This window comes from Macaca nemestrina, chromosome 7 (assembly GCF_043159975.1).
Source record: "Macaca nemestrina isolate mMacNem1 chromosome 7, mMacNem.hap1, whole genome shotgun sequence".
In the NCBI taxonomy this organism is placed as follows: Eukaryota; Metazoa; Chordata; class Mammalia; order Primates; family Cercopithecidae; genus Macaca; species Macaca nemestrina.
The window spans coordinates 154,527,912-154,554,585 of record NC_092131.1 but is presented as its reverse complement, the minus strand read 5'-3'; the positions used below and the strand labels follow the sequence as shown (position 1 = coordinate 154,554,585).

Below are 26,674 nucleotides of genomic sequence, written 5' to 3'. Positions count from 1 at the left end.
TGTTGCTGCATCCTCGTGAGGTGGGAGGAAAGCAAGGGCAAAAGCGACTAACAGACTCCCTCTTGTTCTTTTACTATATCAGGGCACTAACCCCATTCATGACATGGAGCTCTCATAACCTACTTATCTCCTGAAGGCCCCGTCTCTTAATATTGTTGGATTGGGGATTCAGTTTCAACATTAAATTTGGAGGAACACAAACATCCAACCCAGTAGCACAATTGAAGGTTCTATGGGGCTATGTGTCCAGAGGCTTCTCCATATGACAGGTGCTTCATCGTGGATGATAGGAACTCCTGGGGCCTGGCTGGACATTGTTCTCTTGCTTCTTGCAGCCTTTCCACGTGACCAGGTGTGTTGGACTTTTTTACGTGGCAGCTAGCTTCCCCCAGAGCAAGTGTTCCAGAAGACCCAAGTGGAAGGAACAAGACTCCATTGACCTAACCTCAAAAGTTACACAGTGAGAGAGGGGCTATGAGAGGATAGGCTCCAGAATTTAATTAGTGGTTTAAGCCCGAGACTGCAGGAAAAACACCTGTTTCATTGTATCAGGAGAGAAGCAGATGAGGATGGATAGAGACACAACAAATGTGTGGATGGAGAGTGACATATGGGAGTGGGTACAGCAGCTTCAGGATGTTGAGAGAATTCTCATGTACTGGCATCTAGTGTCTCTGTGTCTGAAGAAACAAAGTTATGTGCTGACACTGGTAAGAAAGAAGTGTGGTAGGAGAGAGAGCTTGGGGAGAGTGATGTTTGGAAAGAGCCACAGTGAAGAATGGGGGAGAGAGCTAACTACGATAACATACACCACAAGACCCCAACATCTGTCATTGTTAAATGATAAATTTTGGAAAGGGGAATGAGAGTGAAATCCTGGGGGAGCGGTTGTTTCCTGCTGTCAGTGGCATTCTTGTTGACATTTCCTGAGTTTTCCAGCCCTAATCTAGGTCTCCAGCAGTCAGCGAACTAGATGTTATTTCTGAAATCAAGGTAATGGAAGCTGGGAAAATATGATCACTGTTTCATAAGTACATTTCATTAAAAATCAATGTCTTCATATTTCGTAGGCCACAAGAGAAGGGAAGAACAATGTGAAAAATAGTTCAAACATCTCATCTAAACATACTTAGAGAATGCCTTACTCTGTCTTTGTGAACCAGTCCTTCCACGTTTCCCTTTGTAGCATACTACTGTATTTAATGTGGGAAAACAGTACCTAACATATGAATTTTTCTGACTCAGACTGCACAGATTAATTGTATCTCATCCTAGAAAACAGTCATATTTAGTTCATTTTGCTGTGATTGATTGCCTGGGTGTGGGTGAGAGGCAGACCCATTTTCCTCAGTGTTAACTTCGGTTGTGTTAGGTGTGGCCATTTTTGTCAATGATCATGGAGTGAGTTTCTGTGATTAGTCATTTAACTGTATTTGCAAGCTAAATAGTGTTTACAACAAACCCCTTGGTTTAGAGACGGAGACCATGTCAAATTGCATCCTATGAAAATTGCATAAATAAAAATTTGCATCTAGAAGGGCCCTTCATGAAAATTATGAAAAGATTGTGGAATTTTTATTTGCATTGTGTAGTAGCTCTGTAATTGACAAATGAATTCTAACTGTAGTCCATAATACATGCCATCCAATGATTATTCATCATAACTGCATATATATTGCTTTGCTCATTATGAAAAGTAAGAGTGTTGGCAATCACGTTAATTGTTTTTCTTATCAGATTAGTGACAAAGTGCCATAATGAACATAACCTTCCAGAACGCATTCACTAATGGAATAAACAAAGCTAGGTCTTGGCACAGTACAGATCATACAAAGACAGATGTGCCTTTTCATCTCTTCCTGAGAGCCACAGCAGTACCACTCTTCTCTGTGAAGTGTCCTTGACTCTAACTTGGTCTGGAATTTCAGAAGCATTCATTACTTTTTGTCTCATGATTAGTCAAAAAAAGATCTGGCTGGGCATGGTGGCTCACACCTGTAATCCCAGCACTTTGGGAGGCTGAGGTGGGTGGATCACAAGGTCAGGAGATTGAGACCATCCTGGCTAACACGGTGAAACCCCGTCTCCACTGAAAATACAAAAAAAATCAGCCGGCTGCTGGGTGGGTGCCTGTAGTCCCAGCTACTTGGGAGGCTGAGGCAGGAGAATGGCGTGAACCCGGGGGGCAGAGCTTGCAGTGAGCAGAGATTGCACCACTGCACTCCAGCCTGGGCAACAGAGCGAAACTCCATCTCAAAAAAAAAAAAAAAACTATACCATCAATCCAAACAGAGAATTACATGAAAATTTCTAAAAATGAAGACTTTAAACTAAAGTCCTTGGGTTTGGACAATTGCCTGGAAAGACTTAAATAATCAGGAAAAAAAAAAAAAAAAAGCTTCAAACACCAAGACATTCTCCCTTCTTTAAAAATTTGAAGAAGATGATTCCAGGGTGAAGTAGTATGTTAGTCTGTTTTTACATTGCTGTAAAGAAATACCTGAGACTGGGTAATTTATAAAGAAAAGAGGTTTAATTGGCTCATTATTCCACAGGATGTACAGGAAGCATGATGCCGACATCTGTTCCACTTCAGAGGAGGCCTCAGGAAACTTATAATCATGGCGGAAGGGGGAGTAGGCGCATCACATGGCTGGAGTGGAAGCAAGAAATAGGGGGGTGTGGTGCTACACACTTAAACAAGCAGATCGCATGAGAACCCTTGTCACAAGAATACCACCAAGTGGATGTTGCTAAACCATTCATGAAGGATCCACCTTCATGAGCCAGTCACCTCCTGCCAGACCCCCATCTCCAACACTGGGGATTACAATTTCACAGGAAATTTGGGTGGGGACACAGATCCAAACCGTATCAAGTGTCATCACAGTTGACAATGCCTGAGGTAGTTTTAATTCATCAGTGCATAGACAACATAATTCCCATCTCCTGTGCAGCAAGAGGGGCAGATGCTATCAAGGCTTAAACACTATGAAAGATAATATTTGTTTATCTACAGAACTGAAATCACTATTATAGAACTCATTATTCTCATCTTCCCTAGGTACAAACAAATTTCTTGCTTTAAGAAGAGAAAGTTCATTTCTTTTGCCCTGGTCCCAGGTTTGGTTGGTTTTCTTGTCCTCCTCCTTTTCCTTTGTGTCCTTTTCTTTTTGCTCTTTAAAGGCCAGTAGTTATTCTGAAAATGATTTCTTATTTCTGAAATTAGCATACCCATCACCTTACTAACAACTAAGTCACCTCCATGTGTGTTTCTCAGGGACACCTGCAGGTAAATTGTAAGCAGGTAGTTCATGACAATCATTATATCACTGAGAGAATTTGCAGGAGACATTCAGTTATTTATGCTAAATCAGCCATTATTGGGTACCTATCAGATACTCACACTCACTGTTCCAGGACCTATACTTCAGGATATGAACTTCCCAGAACAGAGTAGGCATTGAATGTTTATTAAGTAAGTGGCAGTACCCGCTTCCAAGAAGCTCCCACTCTAATGAGGGAGGTGGACCTTTACACAGAAAAGTATAATTTATAGTTTGAAGAGTATTCTAGAATAGTTAGAAATAACCAAAATGGGAGCACAAGGAAGGAAGTAACCAAGTTTGGGAAGATTTAGAAAGGCCCCACAGAAATAGTGTTTGGAGTAGATTTTGAAGGAGGAGCAGATATTTGTCAGGTGAAAAGGCTGGAAGAATGGTGTCTGAGGGTATGTGTGTATTTGTTTGTAGAGGAGTTTGAACACAGGCATTCCAAGCAAGGGTAATGGTACATGTAAAGGCATGGAGGCTGAAGTGGTGTGGTGGATCCTGGAAACAGTGTTCAGTTTTGCTGGAATCTGGGAGATATCCAGGTGAGGGGCTAATTGAGAAGAAAGATAGGTTCCAGATGTTGAAAGACCCTGTGATCTTCATTGCAGAGTTTTGGGCTTTTCCAATAGGAATCAAATGATGGTCCAGTAAAAAAGAGACAAAAATCACATTTATTTTAAAAATCAACTTTTCACCATTGAGGTTAATGTCAGCTGTAGGGTTGTTATATATGGCCTTTATTGTATTGAGGTACATTCCTTCCATACCTAGTTTGTTGAGAGTTTTTATTATGAAAGCAAGTTGAATTTTTCATCAAATGCTTTTTCTGCATCTGATGAGATGAGCATATGGTTTTTGTCCTTCATTTTGCTAATATGATATTTCACATCTATAGATTCACATATGTTGAACCATCCTTGCATCCCTAGGATAAATTCTACTTGATCATGGTGAATCATACTTTTAATATGCTGTTGAATTCAGTTTACTAGTATTCTTGTTGTTGTTGAGGATGTTTTGAATCGATATTCATCAGGGATATTGGCCTGTAATTTTCTTTTATTGTAATGTCCTTGTCTGGCTTTGGTATCAGAGTAATGCTGGCCTCATGAAAAGAGTTCCAAAGTACTCCTTTTTCTTTAATTTTTAGGGAACACTTGAGAAAAATTGGTATTAGTTATTCTTTAAATGTTTGTTAGAATTCACCCATGAAGTCATCAAGTCCTGGGCTTTTCTTTGACGGGAGAAAATTTTATTATTGATTCCATCTCCTTATTATTCATATTTTTAGATTTTAAATGTTTTCTTGATTCAGTGTTGGTAAATTGTATGTGTCTATGGTTTGCCCATTTCTTCTAGTTATCCAATTTATGGGCATATAATTCTGAAGATCAGGAACAACACAAAGATGCCCACTTTAACCACTTCTATTCAATATAATATAATATTAGAGGTCCTTGCCAGAGTAATTGAGCAAGAGTAATAAATAAAAGGCATCTAAGTAAGAAAGAAAGTGGTGAAATTGTTGCTGTTTGCTGACATGATCTTATGTATAGAAAACCCTAAACACCCTATCAAAAAAAAAACTGTTGGAACTGAAAAACAAATACAGTAAAGTTGCAGGATACAAAATCAACAAACAAAAAGCAGTAGTATTTCTATACACTAACAACAAATTATCCACAACAGAAATTTAAAAATTTTATTCACAATAGCTACAAAAACTAAAATACCTAGGAATACATTTAACCAAAGAGATGAAAGATCTCTACAATGAAAACTATAAAACATTGATAAAAGAAATTGGAGAAGATACAAATACATGGAAATATATTCTGTCTGCATGTCTTGGAAAAATTAATATTGCCAAAATGTGCATACTACTCAAAGCAGTATACAGATTTGAAGCAATTACTATAAATATTGCAATGCCATTTTTTCACAGAAATAGAAAATAAAATCTTAAAATTTATATGGTATTGCAAAGACACCAAATAACCAAAGCAAACTTGAGCAGGAAAAACAAAGCTGGAGGCATCACACTATTTGACTTTAAACTATATTACAAAGCTATAGTACATAGAATAACATTATACTGGCATAAAAATAGACACAACCAATAGAACAGAATAGTGAACCCAGAAATGAACTCACACATCAATGAACTATTAATTTTTAACAAAAGTGCCAAGAACATAATCGGTAAGGGACAGTGGCTTTAATAAAGAGTGTTGGGAAAACTGGATATCCACATGCAAAAGAATGAAATTAGACCCATATCTCTCTCCACATACAAAAATAAAATCAAAATGGTTTAAGGGCTCAAATGTAAGTTCTGAAACTGTAAAACTAACTAGAAGAAAATGTAGGAGAAGAAAACTACGCAACATTGGTTTGGGCAATTATTTTTTTAATTTGACCCAAAAAGCTCAAGAAAACAAAACAAAAAATAGACAAAAGGCATTACATCAGACTAAAAATCTTCTCCATAGCAAGAAAACAACAGAGTGAAGAGAAAACCTACAGGGTAAGAGAAAATATTTGCAAGCAATACCTCTGAGAAGGGGTTAATATCCAAAATATGTAAGAACTCAAAAACTCAATAGCAAAAAAATAAATAACTCAATTTAAAAATGGGCAACAGATATATGAAAAAATGCTCAACATCAGTAATCATTAGGGAAATGATGAGATTATTACTTCCCACCTGTCATAATGGCTATTATTAAAAAAACGATGCAAGATAACAAATATTGGTAAGGATGGGAGAAAAGAAAATCTTTGTACGCTGCTGGTGAAAATGTAAATGAGTACAGCCGTTATGGAAAACTGTGTGGAGATTCCTCAAAAAACTAAAAGCAAAACAACAATATGGTCCAGCAATTCCACTACTGGGTAGGTAGTCTAGGACTTAAAATTAGTATTTTGAAGAGATAGCTACACTCTCATGTTCATTACAGCATTATTTACAGTGTCCAAGATGTGGAAATAACTTAATTATCAACCCAGGGATGAATGGATAAAGAAAAAGGGAAATATATACACAATGGAATACTACACAGCCTTAATAATGAAGAAAATCTGTTTTTTGAGGCAACATGAGTGAACCTAGAGGACGTTATGTTAAGTGAAACAGACCAAGAACGTAAGGAGAACAATTACATGTTCTCACTTATATATGGAGTCTAAAATAATAAAATACATAGAAGCAAAGAGTAGATTAGTGATTACTGGAGGCTGAGGTGGGGAGTTTGGGGAATGAGAAAGATGTCGGTCAAAGGGCAGAAAGTTGCAGTTAGACAGCAGGAATAAATGATAACTATTTAAGTTGATGGATATGAAATTAGCTTGTTTCAATCATTCCACATCATTCGTGTGTGTGTGTGTGTGTGTGTGTATATATATATATATATAAAAAATATATAAAATAACATCACTGTGTACCCCATAATTCTATGCAATTATAATGTGTCAAAAAATAAAATTAAATTTAAAAAACTAAGTTTAAAAAAGATCACTCTGTTCAGTGTTTCCTAGGGTAAATAACTTTTTAAAATGATGGATGAAATAAAGGTAACATTTTTCTTTATTTCAAAAGAACTCTGAATTTATAATGTTGTGCACTAAGAATCTCTAAAAGGAGATTATACTGTAAAGCATCCAGCATCACCACCTCTTTGTTCCAAAACCAGGAAATCTCAAGGGGTGATAATATTGTGTTCACTTCCATTTATGCAAACTGTATGTCTATTGGAAAAGGCCATTCCACACTCAAGGACTTCATGTCACATATTTGGGCACTTCAGTGCCTTCAAAATATTAATATAATTGGAGGTTGAAAGGTTCGTGCTGTCCCAAGCAAAGCATGAAGTGTTTCATGAATTGGTGGAGAATTAGGACCAGCAGGATGTCATGTGTCCATTTCAGTGTTTTGGTTCTAGGGAAATCCAAGACAGTACATGATTGATTAGGATTAATTGTATTTACTTACATAGTTCTCTTTGTGGATGTTTTCATATGAGCTGGGAAAGCACAAAAATTAAGCAGACACCTTTGAATTATTCAAGCTGATGGTTGAAATAGCCCATTAATATTTCAGATCACCCCCCTGTACAAAATAATTCCTACGTTAGTTCATCTCTCTGCATTAAAGCATCTGCACCTGAAAAAATTAAAAAGCTTGGGCTACATTTTTAAAAAGTCTTTCCAGCTATAAGTGGTAAGGATTCTATTACTTACTTAAACAGTATATGAGGGCCACATTAATTAGAGTGTATATCACCTAAGCTTTCTCCCTTTTTCAGTAATTGACAGATCACCAAGGCAAATAATGCTTAAGGCAGATCAGATATCTGTTTGGAAACGATAAAGAAAAACAATAGCAAATAATAAACAGATTTTACTTATATATTAAATACTGGTTTTCTCAGATTTAAATATTTATTGAGTATGTATTCTGAGATAAGATAGCGGCTTAAAACACCTTTCCACTCAAGGCTTGGCACTTAGCACAGCCTGACGTCACTTTTCACGTCATCCTAAGTCTGTTTCCAAAAATGTGGTCGTGAGACCACCTACCAAATCATACTCGCTGGAAAAGCTTATCGATGAACATTCCTGGGTGCTAATCCTCTAGGGACGCAGATTTCATAGAGCAGGCTAGAGCTCAGGAATCTGCATTGTTAACAAACTCCCCAACAGAATCTCATGCACACACATTTAAATACCACTTCCTCCAAGATGTAAATCACTGTGCTGGGAGTATAGCCAAATAAATAGTAGACGAGGGTCTGAAGTAACATCAGAGTAACAGGAGATTAATACCTCTGCGTTCTGGTAGCTCCCCTCACTTCATTCTAACCAATGGCAAGGAGGTCGCTGCTCCTCTGTTTCACCCCTTGTCTTGTCTGAAAGGTAAACAAACTTCACCTAAGAAAAGCCTCTTCCAGAAAGTAGTTTCACCAACAAGTGGGGGAAGGGAGCAACAGAGAGGTTGGAGATCTAATGGGGAAAGATCTGCCTTAAGCTTTTTTTTTTTTCTCAAAAAGTAGATGGAGTTTGGAGAAACAAAGGTGATTCCAGGGTTCACTGTATAAACTATCCAAATGGATTTAGAGATAATACGAGTACATTTGGAGCTAAGGCAAAGATCCAGTACACATAGGATAACTCAATACAACTAAAAACACAGTCATTTGATTTTTAATGAATACAAAAATTTTAATATGCTTCCAGACCTTGTTTTTCTTTTTTCTTTTTTCTTCTATTTTTGAAGTTCTCTGTATTCTTGAATGTGGACTTTTTTCTTTTATAAATCCAGTCCACTAATGCATACAAAGCTCTTTTTCTGCCCTAAGGCTAAGAACATTCCAGGTGAACTAATCAATCAATTTTTGCCCATTAAGAAAGAGCACTAAAATAAAAAGAATCCTAACCTTTTGATGGATCTGCTAGTTGTTTGCTAAATACTTTCTTTTTTTAATGGCGAAACACCAAGAGGAGAAGCAGACTTTCACCTTAAGGAGAGGAAAAGCTTCCAGTTCCCAGGGAATTTGTAGCATTTGGGGAATTTGTACCATTTGGGGAATTTTTTTTTCAAATCCTGGAGTATTGGTCAACCATAGCATCACTTGGTGATAGTGGTTCTATTTTTAGTTAAGTCTTTCTAGCCCAAGTTGGAACATGTGCATATTTAAAATGTAGAATAAATGCTTTTGCAAAACAAACTGAGAACCAGGCGTGGTGTCTGGCTTAACTGAATACCTAACTCAGCAATAGCTTTTGCACAGTGTTGTTCAAAGTATCTTCCTTAAATTTTCAGATTCTTTGCCTTATATTATAGAATTGATGGAGTAACTGATTTATTTTGTAGGATCTGAAACTCCCAACTTGTTATTTCCAGGTTCTGAGTGTTATACGACTGAACCTATTGGTAATATGTGTTGTTCCAGCCTAATGGTTAAATGAGAGAAGTTCATGAAGAAAAATGAGATATGATGTTGCATTTCATGAAACAGCTGTCTCAGCCCAAAGAAATGTTTCTCTTATCTGTAGAAGAAGATAAAATAAGACATAGCTGACCAGAGATCTTCCAGTTTTAAAAGTTTAACAACAACAACAGCAACAACAACAACAAAAAAAACAGATGTTTCACAAGCACAGTGTCTAGCCTACCATGGTGTTTTACTCTGGTCTTCTGGTGGATGCTTTTCCTCAGCTGAACATATTCCTAACTAATAGTGGAAATCAATAGAGAAATTGGATTCAGGTTAGAATCCAACTTAGCTGAAGCCATTATTACTTCAAGCAAGAGATACATAAAATTAGAGAATGACAATCAGATTTACTAAATTAATAAGCACACCACAACTATGTTTAACTCAGTATTGTGGTTTTAAAGGTCAGAAGTAATAGAAAAAATCAATCCATTTCTCTCTTCTTTTCTTTTTTCAGGTTTTTGACCAGACAAGCCAACCTTTTTCAAGGTAAACAACATTATACCATTCTCCAATTTGTTGGCAAAATCCAGCAAATTGTTATTGGTTTTAGATAAGTTTTTGCTGTATGTCATGAGTGAGACATTCAAATGGTGCTCAGAATTAGAGTTTACTGGTGATGTTAGTGATGTGAGCATGCTATGAATATTGCTTGACTAAGTACTGGACTTAACAGAAATTGAGAGAGAGAGAATGAGAGAGACAGCGTGTATGTGTGTATCTTTTTCTTGCCCAGTCAGCCCTTTTATGATACAGCAGACTCTTTGTCTCTGATGTTCAAAGACAGAAGAAGGTTCCTTTGTGAGCAGCTGTGGCAAGGCCTTGCACCTCTCCAAAGCCTATTTTGGAAGAATTAGAAAGCCAAGTGCCCCCAGCACAGCCCTAACCTTTCAGCTTTGGTGAGGCCTTCCTGTCCAACTCCAGCAGGAGAGTATTCGCCAAGTTGTTTAACTCTCCAGGAGTATCTGTAAAAATTAGCAATTGAAGATGTGCTAATCATATTAAATAACATAATAGAGATCCTTTTTTATTTCATTAGAAAATCAGAATGCATCTGATGTGCACCATCTGGTTTGTGAATACAGGAATAAGTTTTCAAAAGGGCACATTTCCAAGTTCTATGTTTCATATGCTTCAGAAGGAAAAACCTGTAAGCAGCTCTATTTTTAATGAGAGCAATGCTAAAGCTAATAAGGTTGGGGTGGATTTGTAGTATGTGCCTTTTCTCCTAAACTACATGTGTTTGCAATACATTTGGCAGACGTGTCCTGTTGAGAGGCTGGGCTTCCAATTGAAAATTTTAAAGTTCTCCATGTGTTAATTGGAAAATAGAGAAAGCTATCATTGTAGTAGAGCATCTGGCTTCCTAGATATTAATTATGGGTCCATCTACTCATAAAGACTAGTATTTTAAAGTTATCTCCTGTTATTTCCTATGTTAATTCTAGAGACTATAAGTTTTCAGATCATGGAAAAAGTCAAGTTAAACTTCATTATGTATTGTATGCTTTTTAAAAATGTCTTTTACATGCAGTCACTGTACATAATAAGCAGAAACAAAATAATAATAAAATATCAGATTTACTATTGCTACCCCCATACTGAGTTCCTAAAATATATTTTTTATTTAAACAAAAATATAGTTCTGGAATGTAGTCATCTTACTCTATGAAACAGAAACATATTTGGATCACAAACCTGCTTTAGAGGAGTAATTCCTTCAGTTTCTTCCATAATTTTTACAAGTCTATACAGTAACAAACAGGATTTGTGAGGCAATATAATGTTCTTCTTAACCTCTGAGTAATTGGAGGCATCATCTGTATGTATTCCACAAGTCCAGCTCATGCTGATGAAGGAAGTATAATTACATTACAGGCAATCTCATCTAAGGTAATTACAATTGTCACCGTCAATCCAATTAAACAGGATAACTAACTCTACTGAGTCAGAAGCACCATAAAGCTTTCTGATTAAATCCAGGCTTTGGGATAAGGATGTGATTAGAATTTTGAGAATTTTCATTTGCTAAAATACTGTTGCGTATACAAATAGATAACAATGTTGGGAGAGGGGATTGGTGGGGAGAGATTGGATATAGATAGGCTTTGGTTTTTTTTTTTTTTTTTCATTTACTGGTCAATTTCTTATTTCTAAGCCAGAAATCACTGTAGATTCTCAGCATCAAACTTCAGGCCACACAACATCATTATGGAAAGGTTACCCCAGCATCATAACATCCTAATGCTCTACTGTTCCCATCTGGCCTCTCGTCCTGAATCAAGCCTGGATCTCATTATTCCTTCAGAGACCTTTCATCTTGTTCCAGTTGTAACGATGCAAAACACCGTCTCCTGAGCTCCAGCCCTGCCTTTGCAGGATGGAGGAAGTTGGCTCAAATAACAGTCCCTTACCCCTGAAACTCTTGCACTGGTTTGCACAGGGTCAGTGTGGGAGGTAACGTGGAACATCACTAAGAATTACAGAGGTATAATGACAAGTGGATAGGATGCACTTCTCAAAGATTTCATCTCTGTCTCTATAGTCCAGGCAAGAGGATAAGCTTTGGATAACAGAACTCAGAGAATGAGAAGTGGGAACGCTACTGGGCACTGTGACTAAGACTGATAAAGGGCCCAAGTGAGATGGCATATGCTTTCATTACATGATACACTATGTGAAGATACTGGTGTTTTCTTTATGGTTTTTCATATATAAAGAGATATAGGAAATAAACTTCTTCATCAGGGGGTAGGAGGGGAGAATTTACAATCTGATGTCAATGGCTCCCTTAGTCACCACTCACCACTCAGCATCATCTCTCAGAAGCCCACACCCTGGCTTTTCTGTCCTGTAGCTGGGACCTTCTGCCTGTCTCCATTTCTTCTTATGTGTTTTTCATTCTTCACACACTCCTTGCCACTCGTGGTTGCCTTTTCTCTTTGTCCCTATAGGAACTTCCAATCCTGCTTTAGAACTTACCTCCTTCAGGAAAGCAAATGTCACTGAAGTGTGGGAGTGGAGTGGAGAAAAGACTAGGTAGGAAGAGAGCCGAGCTCAATTTTATATTCCACGACTAACTGGTTCTGACTTTCTCAACAAGTCACCAAAGCTAGCTGAGTCCGAGTTCCTCATCTGTAATAAGAAGATGTTACCATCTGTCCTGCCAACCCCATTTTACTTAATTTCATTGTGAGTGTCTAAGGTGAAGTTATGAATGTGCAAAAAGTCCCTTGTACTTTATAAATTCCTTACAAATTTCAGGGAATATATATAATTATTATTATTATTAAGTCCCCTCCCTCTCACCCCAATTACTTCCTTTTGTTGACTCCTGCAGCTCTTACAATTTAAATGGTACTTCTTAAAATGCCCTCTTTTATTTCCTGGTATGTTGTTTCTGTTCTTTCTGTTTCCTTTTGAGCGTCTAAGAACCTAAAGGCTGGCACTATGTTGCTTACTTCTTTTCTGTTTTTCCTAACATTTAATTTATTTTCTGACCCCCTGAGATAGAGTGATTTGTCGAGGCATTGTATTGTGTTTATACCCTCTTTTGTTTTCCTCCCACGATTGCAAGCATACAGCCCAACTTAGTCTTGAAGAAGTCAGGCTGCAGCATCAGATAATGAGCATAGAAAGGCCCAGGTAGGAACCAGAGGCAGAGGCCCACTGTGATGCTCTTGGCAATGACTAAGACCATGGCCTGACCCTGGGAGATGGAGAGGAGGCAGTCTCATAGTGCCTGAGATTGAGTTTCTTATCTTTCTGATAGGATAGAGATCAAAAACCAAATTAATTTGACTTTAAAAAATAAAGAAAAGACACATTCCTTGCACATCCAAGTTTGTGGACTAAAACTTTACTTAAAGAAAGTCCTTAACACATAATTGTTATTATTACAGGATGCAATTCCTAAAAAGATTCTAGAATATATCCGGTCAGATAAACTTAAGAGAAAAATAGAGCCAGGAAAGTCTTGAGCTATTTCTTTTCTTAGGGGTAGAAGTGGGTATCCTTCCGCTACTTATTTAAAGAAAACTAAACAGGGATATGCTAATAGCTTCAATTAAAATTGTGGAAGAAATAGTCCAGGAGACATCTTGAAACTTGAAACCTTATGAGATTGAATTAACTATTTTAAGTATTCAGAATTTTCATTAACATACAATATATGCTATAGTTACAATATTTGTTATGTTTGAAATTCAGAGCGTAATTTGTTAGATTCTTTCTCTTTTAAAACTCTAGGATCCATCCTTGGTGGATTTTATGACAAGGCCTTTAAAATGGAGTGGCTATAAGGAATTATTCACTGTAATAGTTTGCTGGAGTGCAGTGGTGCGATCTCAGCTCACTGCAAGCTCCGCCACCCGGATTCATGCCATTCTCCTGCCTCAGCCTCCCGAGTAGCTGGGACTACAGGTGCCCACCACCACCATGCCTGGCTAATTTTTTGTTTGTTTGTTTGTTTGTATTTTTAGTAGAGACAAGGTTTCACTGTGTTAGCCAGGATGGTCTCGATCTCCTGACCTCGCGATCTGCCTGCCTCAGCCTCCCAAAGTGCTGGGATTACAGGCATGAGCCACTGCGCCTGGCCTCACTGTAATAGTTATCTACTGCTGTGTAACCAATATCCCTGAAATTTTACAGCTTAAAACAAGCATGTGCTGTCTCACATACTTTCTGAGGGTCAGGAATCTGAGAGCGGTTTTGTGCAAGGTCTCTCAGGAGGCAAATCTAAGATGTTGGTACCTCAGCCATCTGAATGCAGGGCTGGGAGTGCAGGGTCCACTTCCCCAAGGGCTCATTAACATGGCTGTTGGCAGAGCCCTCTGCTTCTCATTAACTATTACTAGGAGGTTCAATTCCTTACATGTTCGCCTCTCCATAGGCCACTTGAGTGTCCTCAAGATGTGGCATCAGATTTCTTCCACAATGAGTGATCTGAGACAGAGAGAAAGGATCAGATAGAAAAAGAGAACAAGCAATAAATCCAAAAGGCTTTTACTCACACCAGCCAGCTCAGACACCAACTGGGTGTCCAACAATTCTATTCAATTCTGATACCAATTCCCAGAGTTAGTGCAGACACCCTGGGTCAAGGGCTTAATCCCATAAGACTGCTCCTACTTCAGATGCCAACTGCCAATGGAATGTCTAGGCTACCTTTCAGGGAACAACACCTCCCTGACTCAGACATTTCCCTGACCACATCCCCGATCCCCACCAGGCAGCCCAGGATCAGTAATTTGCTAGAATTACTCACAGAACTCAGGAAAGCACTCTACTTGCTATTACAGGTTTATTATAAAGGATACAATTCAGGAACAGCCAAATGGAAGAGATTCACAGAAGGTATGGGGGTTGGGGGCTTCTATGCACTCTCCATGTGCAGCTCCACGTGTTTACCAACCCGGAAGCTCTTCCAAACTGCCATTGTTTAGGGGCTTTTATGGAGGTTTTATTAAATAAGCGCAATTAATTACATCAGTGACCATTCATGAGTAACTCAATTTCTAATCCCTTTTCCCTCCCTGGAGGTTGGGGGTTGGGGCTGAAAGTTTCAAGCTTCTAATCAAGGCTTGGTCTTCCTGATGACCTGCCTCCATCCTGAAGCTATCTAGAGGCCTGCTAAGAGTTACCTCATTAGAGCACATATGCTCCTATCACCCTACTACTTTTTTTTATAGAGAGGGGTGGTGCAGGGTAGATTTAATTTACATAGTAGCGACTCAGGGCCCAGTTAGAGCTGGCAGAGTTGGGGAATCTATAACCCTAAATGGCATCCCTCCTCCCCTTCCCCCTTGGAGACCAGTCCTCAAAACACTTGAATGGGGCTCTCTGGGTTGTACAGAAGATAGTCCAGTTGAAAACAGAGAGAAATCTGAGTATAAAGCTGTCCCCAAGTCAGGGGAAGTCCAGGCCTGGAGATAGTTCTCTGTGTGGTGGTCCAGGGGTTTGAGGGAACAGGGGTTCCCAGGGCTTTAGGAGTTCCGTGCCAGGCACTGTGGACAAAGATAGAATGTCTTTCTTATTATATCACAAAGCCCCAGTACCTTTTATGACCTAGCTTCAGAAGTGACATGCCATCACTTCTGCTGTATTCTCTTGGTCACAAAGACCAATTATGATACAATGTAGGCGGGAACTGCTTAAGGACTTGAATGCCAAGAGGCAGGAATCATTGGAGCCCATGTTGGAGGCTGGCTGCACATCCACCATGATTTTTCTTCCTTTATCTACAGATGTTTCAAGGAAATTTGGTGTCCCCTTGAATGTGGTTTGAATATGCTCATAATGTGATTCCTTGGCTAAATGATGATATGTTATCTATTTACATTACTAAACTCTTGGTGGCCCTTGCACATGTGAGCTGTTGAAACAAAAACTTGCTTGAAATTCTCACAGGAATTCTCAAGGCCTGAAAATGGTATATGTGTCCCATTCAAACTGGCAATGGAGAGCTGCCTGGCCCAAACCACAGAACCTGGGCTGCACTAACATTCCTGCTGCTGAATTGTGCCATGACCTCCGATTTCCCATCCTTAAAACCCAAGAATCAAGGGAGATGATCTACATTGAACCTTCTTGTGCCAAATTAGAAACTAGCCTAAGAAGGCTCAGATAAAATTGTTTGATAATTATGATAAGGACCTCATCAGATACCTTTTGGTGAAGGTGAGATCAAGGGTCTAGGAACATGTTTAGCTGATTTGTAGAACTTACATTTCTTTTTAAAAAGGAGTTTATTAAAATCATATATAACTTCCCCAGTCAGTTACCACATACTCTAATTGACCCATAAAATGTTATTTCCGGCATGATACTTTATAATTGACCAATATGGTTAGATCACAGATCATTTAACTAACAAGCAACCTTAGAAATTTCCTACTTTCTCAATTTGTGGATAGACAAATGGAGGTTCATCAAGATTAATGACTGTCTCCAGTAACAAAGCAAGCTAGTGGTGGCAGCAGCGTGTAACTCAGAACGTCTGGATCCTTGTCCCTTTCCACTTGCCTACTATACCAAGCAGTTGGTGTGTATTTCCTCTATCATGCTAGGTAAATATCTACTTATCTTTTATTTAAAACAAACAAACACACAGTTTGAGAAGGAGAGCATTATTGGCTTGAAGGGAAAAGTGCCAGTGTGTCTAAGAAAATATTTTCATTTAACAGTACAGGCCTAATGAAGATGCAGTCCTCTGTTTTATCAATCTTGCAAATGTGTAACCTTGTTCTTATGAGAAGAAGCTGCTTTGGAGAACCATGAAATATGGGCTTGTAGCCCATTTACATTGTACTCTGTGACATGTGAGGTATTGATGAAGCATTGGAAGGAGTACACTGGCCTTTCTTTAAAGAGAGAGAAGCTGGTGGAAGATAAGTGATAATTCTGCAGACAGGCAAAAGGCCTAGGGAGAGGATGCCAGGAGTATGCTGGGCTTCTGCCAAACGTTTCTCTGGCCACTTTGTTTTCCTGTCATTTCTCTTTGTCTTATCTTATCCCTTTCAAAGGTTTTTGCACTGTCTGTTATAACTGTGGTCATAATTTGACCTAAGAGAGTGCTGTATATTCTCCACCCTCAAGATTATTATTTAAAATTTTTCCAGCTTACATGTAAACAAAGACCGTTCTTTTTGCAGTCAAGATAATATTATTATGGAATGGTTTATTTGTGTGCTGAGTGGGAGTAGACTTGAATTTTCTGCCATTTCCTTAAAGGAACATGATGATAATTTACTTACTTAGATGATTTAAAAGATATAAAAATATTTAATCCATAGATTACTGATTCATGAACTTCTCTACCTCCTCCTCTGTCACTGGCAATTCTATTTTCTAGATTAACCTCAATGAACTATTAATGACCAAAAACTAGACTAATTACATATACTGGGGATGATTTTACTTTCAGAGGAATTTTCATCTGTAGACTTCAACAATAGAAAATGAGCTTCCTCCTTACCTCTTTTGGTGAGGAGAAAACAGTTATACAATACTTGATTTGCTAGATTTTCATTAAAATTGCAAAGTTACCAACTATTATCCGGTGGAGGATAGCTACTTTTCTTGCTTTTCCTCATTATTCCCTTCATAATTTATCTTCCTGGTTAAATAGCAGTTTCAAGAACTCATAAGCATCAAATCGCCTCCTATATTTGGGTATGAACATATATATGTCATTACTTATAAAAGTATATTATGCGTAAATCATATATGTATATATAATCCTTATATAATATTTTCTCTAGATCCAAATTCAATAATAATTCAATCTCCTTCTGCCCAAAATCCGTATTTTATTCATCTGAAGTATATATATTTAAATCATACTTTCAGCACCTTGTTTCTGGTACAATTAAATGAACATTTGTAATGTTGAATCCTTTTACCTTTGCATGTCATTGTAACCTCCAATAATTTCCTACAGGACCAAACTATAAATTATATAAAAATAAGCATTAACACATTTTACTCAAAGAATTGTTACAGAACACTCTGCTTTTGTCTAGCCTGTGTTCATATATTTGATTCTGGTTCATACATTTATAGAAAACATTATAGGTGAGAATGTGATGCATTCTTCCTGTATTCATTGAACTTACATAAACACTCGATGCAATGGCTTAATGTTGTATCATGAATTTTCACTGACTGTCAGACTTGGGACATTTAAGCGGCCACATTAGTTGTGCCATAACACAGATTGTGTCACAAATAGAAGAACGGAGTAGCCATAGGGTTTCTGGCTGTAACTTTTGCATGTATGGTTACCATTGTAGCCCATTACGTAGATCTTAATAAAAACATTTGTAAATGAAATAAGAAGATACAGAGGGAAGGAGATGTGTGTATACCATTCTACAGTGGAAAAACCATGTTGGGATATATATTTGGGGCAGTATTCACTAGTTTATTGTGACCAGCATGTTCCTACATGTTTGGAGCTTGATGTAATGTACAAATATGAGTCTACAAGTTTAAAAGCAGAAAACAGAAGACTTTTCAGAGGCTGATTTTTTCTTCCTATTTAGGTATGTATTTGCTTAACTTGCCCCTCAGTTGAGGAGCAACTCCCTTAAACTTTTGAAGGTACATATATGCAGGTCTTAATTGACCCCAAAGGAGGCCTTTGAACTTCACTGCTTCTAAAACGTATTTAAAATTTAAGTCTTTCTGCACTAAAATAGCATATATATGTGACGTGTAAATCAAAAGGCTTACTAAATCTTTATCCCCGTAACCCAATTAACCTGGATTTATCCCCTACTTGCTCATGCAGGAAGTCCATGACTGTAAATGTGCCCCTCTCCAAGTCCTGCTAGGCGTTCCCAGGTGATATCGCATGTGTACTCAGAAGCAATTTTCTCAGCACGTGCATTTACTTTACTTGAGGCTCCACCAGGAAGGACACCCTCTCCCACTGCCTGCCACTGCCCCTGCAGCTTCAGCAGCCCTGCTGCCTTTTGCAGCATCCATTAGGCACTGCATGTGTGCTCTGTTCTACCTAATGACCCTGTCTTTCTTCCTGCTGGATCCAGCCTGGTCATTATCTCCTGGTGGCTGCTTTGAAGATATCCAGACTGTCCAGCAGCCTGCAATAGAGTAAGGAGAATTGGTTTCTTCTGTGTTTAAAGAGGGGTCCTAAGGAAGTATTTCTTGACTCTCAGTGAGTTACACAGTTTAACACAAAAGTTCTGTTTTTGCTTCTAGCCCTTTCTTCCTCCAGGACCTAGCCACGTTTCACTATACAGGCCATAGGCTGACTTCCTACTCTTCACCAGTGCCTAGGAAACGTATTTAAGCAAGATTATCTCCGCTGGCTCTCTCTTCCATTGGGGCGGGTTCTTCGCAGAAAGATAATTAGTGCCACAGCCTAACCCTATTAGACTTCTACTGAGCCACCACATAAGATCGACACACATGCCCAGCTTTATTTGAATTCCAACAGTGGATTCACCTTTAACCACATCTCCTCATCCTCAAGAAAAACTCTGGGCTCTATTTGAATACATTGTGTGATGATACCTTAATACCTGTGTGATGAAAAGTTGCAGACATGTCTAAACCTTAATGATGAAGAATAACAGGCTGAAGCTCAGGCAAACGCCCCCGCCACCATGTGTACATTTATCATTTTTCACTCTTTTGAAGAAATCACTTTCATCATCTGCTTCCTTCCTAGATCTATCTCACTCATACAGAGTATAATAATTTATTCTTGGTACCATTTTTCTTCCAAACTCTTAATATAAGTAGCAATACTCTATGCTGAAATATTAAAAAAAGAAATTTTCCCGGCACTTACGTGTTTTTCCACTGCTGAAAATATAGTTAATAAGCTACAGAAATGCCCAACATGGTTGTTTCCAAAGTAGAGAGCAGAATGAAAGAAAGCAGGACAGGAAAGGAAACAGATACTCCTATAGCTCATTTCAAAGTGGATTAAGTTATTTAAGGAATGACTATATGTTATATGGCAGTTAAAAAGATTTTAAAACATGTAGATATGCTCAGAGCATATGTCTTTATATGGCAAATGGCACACATATGACTGAGACTTTATCGTCATTCCTAATGTAGGTAGCACCTAGTAGTGAGAACATATGAAATCCCAGCCTAAGGAGGCAACACAAAGGCACCTGAGTCAAGGTTGCACATAATTGATTAGCCTACCCACTACCACCTTCCTACACACACACACACACTCTCTCACAGACATGCATGCACACAAGCACACACAAACATGTAGGAGTCTAGGACTTAGTTGCAGAATCTGTGCTACCGATACCAGTCTTTACATTTGTCTACATTTCAGCTCCAAGATACCTTGCCTTTTTTATACCCTAGTTGTCTAATAGTGATTGAGTGATGACAACATGCTATCATATGTATTAAAAGATTTTCCAATACATTTTTTAAAAGTGGGAAAATAGTCAAAATTTTGTAAGATTTGGGAAAATACTCAAGCCAAAACATTAAGTGAAAAACCAGATTATAGCACTTTGCAAACAATATAATGAACGTGTGTGTGTGTTTATATGTACAAAGTGCACAAAATATACTTATCAGTAGGCTGACGTAATTACAGGGAATGTTTCTTGTAGATTTTTCTAGAAGGTCCATATTTTCTTTAATTTGGTAAAGAAAAAATGGGGCCTTGTATAGAAACATAAATCTTAGAACAATGTTTACAGATAGTTAAGACATAAAGGATTAGTGCAAATGTCACAGTCCTGGAGCACTAGAAAAAGCATTAAATAGTTTCTAAGGAAGGAAAGCTCATCCCATAAGAGCCACTAAAGTGAAAGTTAATAAATCAACGTCAAAAGTTATGTTTTCAGAGAGACTGTGGTTTTGATTAAGCTGAAGCAAAGTGGCCACATTGAAGTGGAGCCAGTGCACGATGGAAAATACATGTAAGAACTGCTTAACAGTGGCATTGAGAAAAAGGTGCAGAAATAAAGATGCCAGGTGAAAATAGAGTGTGAGGGAATGAAGGGGAAATGAATAAGAACAGAAAGGAGAGATGTGAGTTTCTGCTCCTTGGCTTTATCCTGAGTTTAGATAATCATGTCTATGAAGTGGAATTAGTTGGCTAGGAGTTGAAGATGATTGGTAGGCACAGGAATGGTTGTTCTGGAGAGAATGATATAGTCTCCAGAGTATAAATTTTGTAACAAAAACAATGCCCTTTATGCTACCCCTGAGGCCATACCATTGTCCATTTGCATGTTTGGATTTGTAATTGGCTCCTTAAAAGAACTGAACCTGCAGTTTGGTGACCAACCTAAGGGCTCATGGTGACTAAGACAGAACTTCCTACTGAGAAAATAAGCAATTTTGAGAACGAAATACAAATACAATGCAATCATCAGTCCCTTGCCTACCTAAACAGAAGAAATTCAATATATTTCTTCCTTTGGGGCAAAATTAACACAGTAAATGATTACATTAGAGAGTAATGCTGTTAAAAATTGGTGAAGTGTAAGAAGCTCTTATCCAAAATGATGCCATGAGGGGTAAGCTTGTAGATACCACATGCTCCTTTTCATAGTTATTACTTGTTTTCTCTAATTTCCTGGATTTCTACTGTGGTTCTCACTGTTTCTAGTGGTCTCCAAACCCTTCTCATTTGTCGCTTGCATTATGTCTGGGCTTAGAAAATGTTTGTGTCAGAGAGCAAGGGCTCAAGGAACTTTCTTGTGAATGCAGGGCATGGGCTTTAACACTCAGACTTTTATGAAGATGATTTTGACAACTCAAAGGCCTTGTTTATTTTTTATTGTTTTATTTTTTTGGTGTCTGGAATGTTGAGATTGACAAATAGGTGAGTTCTTATAAATTAAGTGATATCAAACCATTGTTCTCTTGGCAACTTGCTATAAATCTGCAAATTTTACAACTTATTTTCTAGATCTTGTAGTTACAAACACATTAACAATGCTAATATAGAATTTAAAGTGTAGAACACATTTCAGAATGTTGTCAGTGTTTTTATGAAAAATATAATGTCGGTGAATTTTAAACTCTATGGAGCCTACCACTACACTTTATTTTTCCATTATTTTTGAGATAAAGAATACGTCTGATTATTCTAAAATCTAAGGAAGTTCAAATACGTACATCTCCATAATTTGGAGCTAAACAACTGTTTGCAATCACAGCATTGAAAAAGCCTCTAGCTCCACACATACACCCTCACACAATAATCATGTTTCATCTGAACTCACTCTATCCTACATCTTCAGTTGGTGGGAGGGTAAGTTTGAGACTCATTTATTCATTCATTAGGTTACATTTTAAGTTTCCCCTGCATTTTCAGCACTGTGTTAATGAATATTTCGTGCATTCCTCATCAAATATTTATTGAGGCCCTGTATGCATCAGTCTCCTCCCAGGTTTTGGGGGTATAATAGTGAACAAGACAGACAAAGCCTCCTCAGTCAGAAAGCTTAAAATTCTCTTGGGGGAAGATAGCAAACAAATGCACTCATAATACAAAAAAAAAAAAAATACCATGTAGCACTCACTTTTAGAATAAGATACTAAGGATGAGTAACATTTAACATTTTTCCTTTGCCATCATGGTGCTTACAGCACAAATTGTGAGTAAAGGAAATATGAGTACAGTATATCTGGACCATTAAGAGACCCCCAAAACTTTATTTTTAAATGAATCTTATTCTTTCAAGGAATGTTTAAGTTTAGTACCATTTGTACAACTTAATGCCATTAATACTAAGTGACAGTTAAGAAACACACAAACAACCTGCCTCAAAACATAGTTACAAAGCACGTGCCCAAACCACTTCCCTGGCATCTCTCTGGATGATCAAGAATCGCAGTGTCCATTGCAAACACCTCGTGCAGCACACTTAGGAGTTTTGTCAGCTCCCTCCAGTCATGGCAGGCGATACATAACCATTCAGATGGTTCGAATGGGTCAGCATTGCTACTGTTTGTTGTATGCAGTGCCAAACTCCTTTAAGTTGACAACCCTCATTTAATACTTTGCAGTTCAAATCCCTCTTTCTCTCCAGCCTCTTGTTCCCCCCTGAAAGAGTTGAACTTCCTGCCTAGAGTCATTTGGATCCTGGCTGGAGACATGAGACCTTATGCAGTCAGCCAGTGAGTCCCTCCTCCCAGCTCCAGTGTCTTTTACACATCTATCCTCATAGCCCTTCTGATCTCACTAAGTACTTTGCTGCACATATCAACTCCCCAGTATAATTTGCATTCCCTAAGAGTTCCCACCCTCCAATCTGTGTAGATCCAGGACCTAGCACGGTTTAGGATCCACCGTCATTGAAATACAAGGCTTAGGAGTCAGACCCTTCTGGGCTTGAATATAGACTCTGTCACTTAGCATGTGTGACATTGACAATTTACTTATTCCTTGGAGCCTCAGTGTCCTCATCTGGAAAATGGGGTTAATAACAATATCCATCCTACAGGTTTAATCTAATGATTAAATGAGGTAACATTTCTCTTAATGTCTGGCCAATTTTTGTCAATATTTGGCCATTATTTTTATTACTATTTCCTCCGTACATTCAACAGATACATTTTTCAAGGCCCTAGTATGTGCCAGCCACAACCTAAATGTTTTCTTGAACCAAGTAAAGTTGACCTTCCATATACATAAATTATATATGATTCGCCCAACCGCAGGTCAAAAATATTTGGAAAATAGCAATAAAAAATAATACAATAATAAAAAATACAAATAAAAAAATGCAGTGTCACTATTTACATAACATTTACATTGTGTTCAGTATTATAAGTAGTCTACAGTGATTTAAAGTACATGGCAGGATGTACATCAGTTGTATGCAAATACTCTGCCATATTATACAAGCAACTTGCACATCTGGATTTTGGTATCCACAGAGGTCCTTTAACCAATGGCACAGATACCAAAGATGACTATACATGACAACTTCCATGACCCTAGTTTTCTCACAGTTACTTTCTCTTTTTGTAACTGTAAAAATTAAGTCTTCATTTATACACACAAAAAAATGAGTGTTTTTTTAAAAACTGTCTTCTTGTGTTTATTTTGCAAAGATGAGGAAGTTTTAGGGTTTTTTCATCTACCGCAAAAAAAAAAAAAAAAAAAAAAAAAAAAAAAAAAAAAAAAAAAAACCTTGTCAAAGAAAACAAATAAGTAGTACCCAAGGGTCACAAATTCTAATGTATTTGAATACTTGGCTTCAGAACCTTTTATTACCACATCAGTCCAAATGAGTATAACAAAAGGAGAGAAAAGTGTGCCACACATAAGAAGGAAATTCTATTTTATTTGACACTCATGGAAGCCCTGTACAGAAATTATCTCTTTGTGAAAGCATTTGCATTAATGAAGCAAAAATATGAAAACCATTTCAGATGGATTGTTAAAAATCTGAAGTGGACATGAACTTTGCATTTTAAATCAAAATGTATACAGTGTCGTGAATTATCCAGTTACTGAAGAGCACATTTTCCCTCTAAATGTCTGGGAAACTTCTAACACATGTTGAGGCCCAATTCAAATACTTAAATAATACCTCCTCCCCGAAGTCTTCCTGTAAGTTAGCTACATCCTCTTTGGGTCACCTTTAATCCTTTGTGCGTATTTGAGTATGATTACATCTTACTTGAATTAATATTTACTTATCTCTCACCCTCTTTCAACTGTCATATACTCAAGTGTCTAGACCTTGACTTAAAAATCTTTTTTGTTTTTCTTTTTTGAGACAGAGTCTCTCTTGCTCTGTCGCCCAGGCTGGAGTGTAGTGGTGCAGTCTCAGCTCAGTGCAAACCCCACCTCCCAGGTTCAAGTGATTCTCCTGCCTCAGCCTCCCGAGTAGCTGGGACTATGGTGCACGCCACAATGCCTGGCTAATTTTTTGTATTTTTAGTACAGACGGGGTTTCACCATGTTAGCCAGGATGGTCTTGATCTCCTGATCTCATGATCCACCTGCCTCAGCCTCCCAAAGTGCTGGGATTACAGGTGTGAGCCATCGCGCCCAGCCTAAAAATCTCCATTTTCAATGCTCTACTGGGTTATAACACAATGATAGGTGTTTAAAGAGAGAGAGAGTATAAGAATTATTGACTGTATGTGATTGCTCTCCAAAGAGGGAAAAAAAAAAAAAAGAAACTAGATGATCCTAGACAAGGTATTGTTTAAGTGTGTAGATATTTATGTGGGTAAATGATGCATCTGTGAAAGGCTTGGCTAAGACAGAATTTGTGTGTCCTTTCTGCCTACTGGGACTCCGAGTATCTATGATGAAAAAGTAGATGTTGAAAATAAAAGAGTGTACACCCAGTGTTGTATAGACTGTACACATTTCTTTCTTAACACCTCGCTCCCTTTCTCCTTTATGGAATTCAAACCCCAGCCCTCTTACCTTCTCCCAACAGCTCTATGACTTTTAGACAGCACTGCACATATGTTGAGAAGTATTTTAGATCTCCTTAGCAGCTTCAGCTGAACTGCTAAGAAACAGCTGGTCATGCTTTTTTACACCTGAATTTCTAGTCACATATTAGCCCAGGGCCAAGACTTGCACCAGCAAACTTAGCTCCCAGGCATGATCGTTAGCCAGAGTGAGCTGTTGCCTTCTGTGAGCTCAACAGTGAGTTGCTTGCCAAAGTCATCACTCCACCTTGATCTCCTGGTTAGTTGAGTTCAGTCAAGATTTCCCTCAGAAGCTGGAGCTCGTTACTATTTCTCCAAAGTCTCTTCCAAGGTTACCTACCTTCTCTGGCAGAGGATAAGGAATTCATCATCTTTCAGACTGCAGTCTGTTGCTTGGAGGATTGGAGGAAACTGGCTGAGAAAATCATAGTTAGTAGTTGATAACGGGCCAATGAAAATTAGCTAGACTAAGGGGACTATGAAAAGTAGCTGCTAATGGGACAAAGTTTTACTATGTATTGTGTGATGAAATTCAACCTCTTTGTGACCTCTTTAGGAAGGGGTCAGTTAAAACTTCTACTATTTTTAAAACTTGCCACAAACAAAGTTTGATTTGCTTTGAATGTGACACCATGATAGAAGTAGGCTTTCAGGAAAGAGGAAAATGGCCAGTTTTGTATGTTTGGTTTGGTTCTGTTTCTTTATATTTTTTTCCTACTTTAGAACATACAGGAATATTGTAGAACATTCTCTCTTTCTTTGAGAAACATTTAGCACAGTTCCTAAATATACCCTGCAGAGTTAAATTCCTGTGTTTAGTTTAGACTGAGATCTGTTGACCTAAGGCAAGACTTCGACAGATTCAGTTTTTCACCTGCAAAATGGGATGGTACCTGCCTCTTAGGGCTGCGCTAGAGATTAATTGAGTTAATCTATATAAACACTTAGAACATTGCCTGGCACAAAGCAAGAGCTCGATGCTGTATAACTATTAGTTACTCTTAACATCTCCCTCTCATTTGAGTTCATTTCCTCCAACTGACATGTCACTGGGCATCCATTTGGTATGGTCCTGATAAGATGTCTGTTCTAATTCCTTGTCTATTCTCCCTTAATTGAGTTGATTCTCAAGGTTAATGCATTTTTATTGATTTATTCTTGGGAACACAGAAGACAGTTCAGAGAATATTCAAACTGGGAGAAACAATTTTGGCCCCAGTGTAGCCTGCTGGGTGACCTAACCCTTGCTGGGCTTTAATCCCTTGTCTGTAAGATGGGGATAGTACTTATTGGCACTCTTTCGGTGCTTAGATGGCTATCAACAACAATAACAAAAAGCTGAGTGATTTGTAAATATATAGAGTTAATAGGTACTTCATAACTGAAATAAGACTGTCCTAAAAGAGCAGCTCATTTATTTGA

General features: G+C 38.0%; 1 protein-coding gene and 1 long non-coding RNA gene across 5 annotated transcripts in view; one reads left to right on the top strand and one right to left on the bottom strand.

Annotated features, from left to right (window-relative positions):
* LOC105490833 (semaphorin 6D) overlaps positions 1–26,674 on the top strand; it is a 591,034-nt gene that overhangs the window by 407,622 nt on the left and 156,738 nt on the right. For 3 of the 4 annotated variants that reach the window (XM_011756854.3, XM_011756791.3, XM_071066902.1), the window contains one exon: positions 9,786–9,817. The exons of the other annotated variant lie outside the window; for it this stretch is intronic. The gene's annotated coding sequence lies outside the window, so the exon portion shown is untranslated. The remainder of the gene's footprint in view (positions 1–9,785; positions 9,818–26,674) is intronic. 4 annotated transcript variants of the gene reach the window in all.
* Positions 8,105–14,264, bottom strand: LOC105490830 (uncharacterized). Its single transcript, XR_011606075.1, has 3 exons — positions 14,202–14,264; positions 11,027–11,177; positions 8,105–8,239 (listed from the first exon to the last, which is right to left on the bottom strand). It is a non-coding gene; the product is annotated as an uncharacterized lncRNA (long non-coding RNA).